The sequence below is a fragment of the Hemicordylus capensis genome, chromosome 5 (assembly GCF_027244095.1).
Source record: "Hemicordylus capensis ecotype Gifberg chromosome 5, rHemCap1.1.pri, whole genome shotgun sequence".
NCBI lineage: Eukaryota > Metazoa > Chordata > Lepidosauria > Squamata > Cordylidae > Hemicordylus > Hemicordylus capensis.
This window is the reverse complement of record NC_069661.1, coordinates 168,584,043-168,590,637: the sequence shown is the minus strand read 5'-3', so window position 1 is coordinate 168,590,637 and position 6,595 is coordinate 168,584,043.

The window sequence follows — 6,595 nt, the reverse complement described above, 5'->3', positions numbered from 1 at the left end:
CTCACAAGTTAGCCCTCCATCTTGAATCGGGGTGGATGACATCATCACAAACAATGCCATTGAGGTGCCCCTATATGTCACTCACTGCAACTGTACCAAATTCAGTTCAAATTGGTTAGATGGTCCACAAGTTAGCCTACTTGTGCCTCAAAAATTTTATGCGTTATCCATCTTGAATCTGGGAGGGTGAGATCATTACAAACTATGCCACTGAAGCATCCCATCTAACGTGAGGATGGTAAACTTGTGAGGATGGTAATGTGTCCCTACAGCTGTAGCAAATTTGGTTCAAATTGGTCCAGGAATTGCTAAGTTGACGCGGGAGTGGGGCGCGCGCGCACACACACACACACACACACACACAATGCTGTGTGATCTCATAAGCTTACTTTCCTTAAGGAAAGAAGACTAAAAAAGGTCGTGGCAGAGGTGCACTTAGGTAATTTTGGATCCTGGAACTAAAGGCCTTTGGAGCCCCCCACCTGCTGGAGACCTGCCCCCTACACACACACATAGAGTGACAAACACAATATTGTTAACACGTGGGGTATATTAATGCAAATATGCAGTACCAGAAACATTTCAACATACAACTTAACATATTCCCAGGCCAACTTTTTTCTTTCCCCACTCCTCCGTCTGTCTTTAAAGTACCCGGCACCAGGGGAGTAACTAGGGTAGGGCAGGTAGGACATTTGCCCTGGGCACCACTTGAAGGGGGGGTCGCCATTTTTTTAAAAATGAATTTTTTTTAAAAATGGCTGCCAAAAACAAAATGGCTGCCACACATGCTCAAATGGCCTCTGCAAGGCCCTAAGTCATGCCAGGCCTCACAGAGGCCATTTGAGCATGCACAGCAGCCACTTTTTTTTTTGGTGGCCATCTTTTAAAAAACCATTTATTTTTTAAAAATGGTCACTGCACATGCTCAAATGCTCCCTGTGAGGCCCTAGGCCTTGCCAGGCCTCGCAGAGGCCATTTGAGCATGTGTGGCAGCTTCCAAAATGGCAACCACATCGATCTTTGCAGGCCCAAACAGGCTTGAACATCAGCCTGGGGCCGGCTGTGGCGGTGAATTAAGAGGCCGGTGGGGGGGGAGGAACCTTTGCAGACCCCCCTCCGGCCTTTAGGAAGCTCCCCAAAGGGGCTACAGGTAAAAAAAAATTAATATAAGTCACTGTACACATATTCAGTTTGGCACTATGTACAGAGAATCAGGGCTAGTGAATACTGAGCTGAAGCTTATGAGCTAGAATTGTATTCATTTGCTCTTACTTTGCTTCTTGTGATAAGTGAGTTAAATGTTATGTCTTAATAATATGGCTAGTAATGGTTAGTTTGTCTTTGAATCAGTGTGAAATCCTTAGTATTAAGGACCACTGGGAGTTTCTTGCTCTCTTTCTCTCATTTTTACTGTCTTTCTGAAATACTAGAATATATTCCAAGCAGTGACACAGTTTACTCTGTATGTCCTTTAATTATTTTCAGAATATCTGGGAAAAGTCAAATTCTCCATTTATTTTTAAAACTTATGTAATAGTGATGCCACAATGCATAGTAGAGAATTAGACAGGCACTTCTGTTTAGTTTTCTAAGTACACCTCCACATAGTATTTGGATATTTCGTGAGCCCCAGCATACTGAAATTTGTAGTTTTCGAGCATTTTTTGGTCTGGCTACATCCACTGCTATAAAGTTATTGAAATATTAAAAGATTAACTTGACTTGTATTTTGGAGCTGATATTATAGTAAAGTTATCTGAAAGATGGGTGTCAGATGTTTGGACAGGGGGCGCAATTTCAGTGCTTGCCCTAGGTGCTATTTTCCCTAGATATGCCTCTGCCCGGCACAGGTCATAATAAACTTGGCCACTCGGTGCAGTGCAGGCCAGCAGCGACCACATACCACTGGACAGTATGAAGAGGATTTGGGGACCCCCAGAGTTAGGGAGGCTCTGGACTTTGACCCCGAAGTCCAGGTGTAAGAGCGCCACCGGCCAGTGGCCACCACAATGTTCTCTGGGCCACTGTCCCCACCACCCTGATTGATTGGTTGATTAAGTGCTGTCAAGTTGGTGTTGACTCTTAGCAACCACATAGATAGATTCTCTCCAGGATGATCTGTCTTCAACTTAGCCTTAAAGGTCTCGCAGTGGTGCATTCATTGTTCTCGTAATTGAGTCCATCCACCTTGCTGCTGGTCGTCCTCTTCTTCTCTTGCCTTCAACTTTTCCCAGCATTATGAACTTCTCAAAGGAGCTGGGGTTTTGCATAATGTGTCTGAAGTATTATAGTTTGAGCCTGGTCATTTGTGCTTCGAGCAAAAATTCTGGATTGATGTGTTCTAGGATCCATTTGTATGTTTTCCTGGCTGTCTATGGTCTCCTCAAAAGTCTTCTCCAGCACCAAAGTTGAAAAGCATCAGTACTTTTTAATCTTCCTTCTTCAAATTCTAGCTTTTGCACCCATGGGGAAAACCATTGTCCAAACTATTCTAATCTTTGTAGGTATAGACACGTCAGAGCATCTAAATATCCTTTCCAAGACATTCATTGCAACTCTACCAAGTGCTAGTCTGCTGTGCATTTCTTGACTGCTGGATCCTTTACTGTTGACAATCGATCCTAAAAGGCAGAAGCTGTCCACCACTTCAGTGTCTTCATTATCAATTCTGAGGCTGGTTGCTGTGCCCGTTGTGATTAGTCTTCTTTACATTTAGTCATAGTCCCATTCTCTCACTGTGCTCCTTGACTTTCATTACTAGAGCTTGCAGATTATTCGCATTCTCAGCTATTAGAGTGGGGTCATCAGCGTAGCGCAGGTTATTGCTGTTTCTTCCTCCAACTTTAAAACCACTCTCATCTTCTTCCAATCCAGCTTCTCTCAGTATATGTTCAGCATATAAGTTGAATAAATAAGGAGAAAGTATACAGCCTTATTTTACTCCTTTGCCATTCTGGAACCAGTCTGTTTCACCATGTTCCGACTGGACTGTGGCTTCCTGTCCTGTGTATACCATTTCCCCGAAAGTAAGACCTACCCCAAAAGTAAGACCTAGCAGTAATTTCTGATGTACCGCTAAGGTAGGTATTTCATGAGAATAATGAGATGTTCTGGGACGCCCATTTTCCTAAGGATATTTCACAACTTGATATGGTTGACACAATCAAAGGCTTTTCTGTAGCCACTAAAGCACATACTGACTTCTTTTTGGTATTCTTTGACTTTCTCAATTATCCAGAGTGCATCGGCAATGATGTCTCTTGTTCCTCAGCCTTTTCTGAAACCAGTTTGAGCATCCAGCATTTCCCTTTCCACATAGGGCTCTAATTTGGGGGACAGGCTTCCAGGCACCCTTTTCAGCCATGAAGGGACTTCCTTTTAAGGAAGGTGCTTTCCAGGGAGGGCTCCTGGAAGACACTCTTAGAGCAACTTACTTGGCTGAGTGACGTACCCTGGTTGTTTCTTCCCATTTTCCCATTTGTGAATGGGAGCTTTCCTTCAGATGCATGAGTCATTTCAGAGCCCACAAGTTACCATTCATCAATAGAGAGGGCAGCAATGAGCAACTCTCTCAGCTAAGAGAATTGTACCGCTGTTGCCCCTCAAAGATGGGCACTAGGTAGCACCTCAGGGCTCAGCTGTGGGCCTTCTGATGGCCCTGGGCTCCAGGCCAGTGTCTGATGGCCAGCTCCTAATTCTGGGCTGACTCTTGAAAAAGAGGAAATATAGTAGGAGCCAAGAGTGTATAAAGTGACTTGGCTTAAATGAAGAAATAATAAAATAGATTGACAACTGGGGAATGAGAAAGCAGGGAAGGCAACATATCACACACATATAAACTGCCCCATCTACCCCTTTCCCAACAAGAGAAGAGTGGGTATGTTTCTTCCAAAAGTATCTCTACAGGTAAATATATCATAAATATATCAAAACAGCAGCTTTCGGATTGGCTCAGTTTCATGATCTGGGCATTAAGAATCCAACTGCTCAGCAAACATCTGTTGGCCCACAAGCAGTCAGCTGACAGCCTCAGCTCCATCCCTGTGAGGAAGGTACAACATATAATGTCACAGTTGTATTAATGAGCAAACTGATGACAGAGAATGGAAGGAAGCCACAGCCAAATAATTTTATTTCTTAAATACAATCCTTCCTCGAAGAATGGTGAAGCATTGTCTCTAAACTGTCTGCTCAGAAATAATTTTATCCCAGACCAATGTTTTATTCACTCAGTTTGATGTTGTGCTTTTCCCATCCCCTGTAATCAGTCCATTTTCACCACCAGCCATATCATCAGTATAGCCCTTTCTTTAACCAATGATCTCTGTGTTTCCAGACTAGTAAAGCAGAGTGTGTGGCTGTATAGCCAGGTGAGAAGCCATGCTCTTTTTGAACAACTGAACAACATAGAGCCATTTGAAGACCGATGCTCAGGCGATATATGCAGCAAAAAAGCGATTCTTTTCTGCCCGTATTGCATCCGCAAGTTCACATCCGGCTGAGTTGTCCAGGGTTGTGAGAGGGCTAGTATGTGCCCCTCCTCCCTTGAATCAGAATTTGGAACCATCTGTTACTCGCTATGATGTGTTTAATGAATTCTTTGTGGAAAAAATAGCTCAAATTCGGGCCGACTTGGATTTCGTCTCCGCACTTACTTCAGTATCTGATGCGGAGGTATCCAGTGACTCCTCTTATGTGGTTAGGTTGGATCAGTTCCAGTTTGTGACTCCTGAGGATGTGGACAAGCTGATTGGAATGGTGCGGCCTACCACCTGTTATCTTGACCCTTGCCCGACATGGCTTGTTCAATCTAGCAGGGAGGTTGTTGTAGAAGGCCTGGTAGAGATCGTAAATGCATCGCTGAGGGAAGGTTGGATGCCTCCTAGTCTTAAGGAGGCAATTATTAGACCACTTCTAAAGAAGCCTACCTTGGATCCCTCAGAGCTGAGTAACTACAGGCCTGTCTCCAACCTTCCGTGGCTGGGCAAGGTAATTGAGAGGGTGGTGGCCTCCCAGCTCCAGACAGTCTTGGATGAAACAGATTATCTAGACCCATTTCAAACTGGCTTCTGGCTCCGGGCTGGCTATGGGGTGAAGACTACCTTGGTTGGCCTGATGGATGATCTCCAACTGGGAATGAACAGAGGAAGTGTGACTCTATTGGTCCTTTTGGACCTCTCGGCGGCTTTTGATACTATTTGGAGCGTCTGAAGGGGTGGGGGGTGGGAGGCACTGCTTTGCAGTGGTTCCGCTCCTACCTCTCAGACAGGTTCCAGATGGTGTCCCTTGGAGACTATTGTTCTTCAAAATCTGAACTTTTGTGTCCCACTGCTTTGCAGTGGTTCCGCTCCTACCTCTCAGGCAGGTTCCAGATGGTGTCCCTTGGAGACTGCTGTTCTTCAAAATCTGAACTTTTGTATGGTGTCCCTCAGGGCTCCGTATTGTCTTCCAATGTTGTTTAACATCTACATGAAACCGCTGGGAGAGATCATCAGGAGATTTGGTGCAGGGTGCTATCAGTATGCTGATGACACCCAAATCTATTTCTCCATGTCAGCATCATCAGGAGAGGGCATAACCTCCCTCAATGCCTGCCTGGAGTCGGTAATGGGCTGGATGAGGGATAACAAACTGAGACTGAATCCAGATAAGACGTAGGTACTCATTGTGCGGGGTCGGAACTCGAGAGACAATTTTGATCTGCTTGTTCTGGATGGGGTCACATATGTTTTACTTTTAATCTTGTTGTAAACCGCCCAGAGACGTAAGTTTTGGGTGGTGTAAAAATATGATAGATAGATAGATAGATAGATAGATAGATAGATAGATAAACTGGGGGCCTAATGATCAGTAACACACTTCGAGGGTGCAGAGAGCTATTCTGTGGCCACTGCAGATCCAATGAGGCAATAAAACCAACAAGAGAGCTGGGGAGAGGGCATTTTACATCATTCTTTCTTCCAGTGAGAGTTCTGAAAATTGGGGATACCATCTGCCCAATGTGGCCTATAAGACTCAAGCAGCACATATGAAAGAAACTCCAGCAAAAACTTGAGAAGATGCTTTAATCTGTTGCCCAATTTTACTATATACATTACTTTGAGCGTTTTTTCTTGGCAAGCAGTGTATACATGCTCTAAGTAATTAACAAAAGTACTTTGAATGTTCATTAGCACTGGCAATCAAAACTAAGTAACTCATTTAAAAGTATTCAGTCAGATCCTAAATACGTCAACTCAGAAGTGCCTATGAATTCGGCGAAGTTTATCCCCAAGTAAGCCTATATAATAAGTAAGCTTTGCTTGTGTGTGTGTGTGTGTGTGTTTTAATTTAGGATTGCATGCTTGTTGTAACTAAACACTGCACACCACACAGAGAGAACTATTATGGGAAAGAAGTGTAGGGGATGGTTTTGCAGGCGTTTCATTGGTCCAAATACGGTTTCATTAGCCTTCAACGGAATGAAGCGCCAACTTCAGTTCCTCCCTTTCAGTGCTCCCGTGTTAAGTTTTTAATACATCTCAGGCCTGTCCAGTTCATCGGGCAGTGTCTAATTAATACTCATTAGACTGTAACAGCCCCTGCCGCCCGA